Genomic DNA, 2,510 nt, shown 5'->3' with positions numbered 1-2,510 from the left:
GTCTGGCGGGAGCAGACACGTCCGGCGGCGGAGGAGACAAAATTTTAGGGTTAGGGTGGTTTTGGATGTGGGATTTTTAGGGAAGAGACCATTTTATAGGTAGGAGGAGCTAGGAGGCTTCAAATTGAGCACGGTTTTCGGCCATGCGATCGTGATCGAACACTCTAGATGATGGAAGGGTTTTTTGTGGATTTTGGATCAAATTGGAAGAGTGTTGGGCTGCAACACAAACGAGGCCTTCTCGGTCCCTCGGTTAACCGTTGGAGTATCAAACGAAGTCCAAATGGCACGAAACTTGACAGGCGGTCTACCAGTAGTAAACCAAGGCCGCATGGCAAGTCTTGGTCCAATCCGGAAATGTTTAACCCCCACACACGAAAAGAGATAGAAAGGACCACCGGAGGAGATAGGAGCGCCGGAATGCAAAACGGACAACGGGGAAAATGCTCGGATGCATGAGACGAACACGTATCCAAATGCAATGTACATAATGACATGATATGAGATGCATGACAAAGACAACAACACACGAAGACAAAAACCCGACACCGAGGAAAATAAAATAACTTAGTGGCGGAAACGACAAGAGTTAGAGTACAGATAAGGTAAATTACATCCGGGGTGTTACACCGTGGGTCGGCATCGTTGTTGCACCACCTCACCATCCGTCTCTGGGACATTATTCTAAGCCCACTCCTCCTCTCACGCACCTTCCAAGTGTCGGGTAGCCACTCCCACACGAACTCCAACCGCAGCCTTGCCTCCACCGGCCACGGCACGATTGGCTGCATCATCTCTGGCTCTGGCTCATTCCTAGCTCGCTTGTGTCGTCGATGACGGCTTAGGCTCAAACATGGGTCGCCTACATCATCGCGATTTCTGTCTTGGTGCAGTGCCACTATGGAGATGATATCAAGAGGAGAAATAAATGAGTGACAAGACAAGGAAAAGAGATGAGAGAGAGAGAGGTAGAGGTCAAATCAGAAAACATTATGAGATGACTATAAGATATGTGGCTGTTTTTTCAAGAAAAAAACACAGTTGAATGTGATTTAGATATAGTGCAGTCATTCTTTTCGTTTTTTCCTTTGCTTCTGCATACACTCACCAACGCCCTTATTAATACTAAGAAGAAACAATTATTTTACTAAACTACCACATAAACAACAAGTGCACTTGTAGAAAGAAAGAAGTGTAAAAAGTGTAATTGCAAAATGTATGCCTAATAAATAAGAAGAAAACTAAAAAAACATATCGGCAACAAAAAAAACCTTGCAAATAGCGATTGTACAAAAAATGTGAACTTGCCAAACAAAAAAAGAGTGTAATGCACAAAGTACAATATGTTAAAAAGGTGACGTTGTACAGGCATGTAAATTTTCAAGTTCAAAGAAAAAAAATATCCATCACAAAAGAAGAGAAATTCATTTGAGAGATACAAAAGAATTCATGAGGGAACAGTGATAAAAAGCGCAACATCCTTATTCATGCATAATTATTTTTTGCCTGCCAAATGAATATTAGTTTGAACATTAAATTTTGAACTGTAACACTTGCCATGATCGAAAGTAAAAATTAACTTGTAGCGCAAAAAAATGCCAGTGATCTTTAATTTATTTTTGCCATCCGCATGATCTGGACCAAATGATTGCGGGGGCGTTCCCTGGGACCTCCTAACCTCCCAAATTATCATTTCTCTAAATTTTACATGTTAATATAACGTCACCTTTGTAACTATAAAAAATTAATACATTTGTAAACATGGTTTCTATGAAGTCCTCAGTATAATCTGGTTTCCACCAGATATTTTCTTTAGAAGCAGTGAGTACAAGGTTCAACTTCTCAGCCATGATGTTCTTTTCTCATAATAAAATAATGAGTTCAACATAGGAGGAGCTGTGCTCAAATTAAATAGGAGGTGGTGAGGCTCGAAAAAAGTCACCTAAGCATGACCGAAATAATTATTTCTTTTGATTCAAGCATGACAGGCATATTAGCTGTGCTAATTTAAATATGATAGGCTTCCGTTCCCTACCATCTAGGACAACCCCTTTCGGTCTTTCTCCTGCCTTTTCAAGTTAAGAACTTTTGTGGTCTCATCTCAAACAAAATAACAACTTTTCGCCCTAAAAATGAACAACTTTTCATTGTCTAAGAAAAAATATTAACTACTTTTCCAAAAGCCATCTTCTGGAATAAAAATAAAAACGCCTTTTTCCAAAAGCCAAGATGAAAAAGTGTCCAAAAGGCAGGATGAAAAAGTGGTTTTGGATCTATGACGCACTCAAGCAAGAAAGATAGAATGAAATGGAAGCAATAAGCTATATCTTGAGGCGAGGCACATCGTCACCTTTGATTTTATAACCTTCCTTAGCGCCTGCGATTGGAGAACAAGGTACGGTGGCCTATCAAACTGACTGTTCGTGTCGCATGCAATCGGTGGCAATATTAAATCGACAAAAGTGGAGAAAGAAATGCAACACAAGAGATATGGGACCGGGTACGGGGAA

The sequence above is a fragment of the Triticum aestivum genome, chromosome 3A, assembly GCF_018294505.1.
Source record: "Triticum aestivum cultivar Chinese Spring chromosome 3A, IWGSC CS RefSeq v2.1, whole genome shotgun sequence".
NCBI lineage: Eukaryota > Viridiplantae > Streptophyta > Magnoliopsida > Poales > Poaceae > Triticum > Triticum aestivum.
This window is presented reverse-complemented; position numbering follows the sequence as displayed.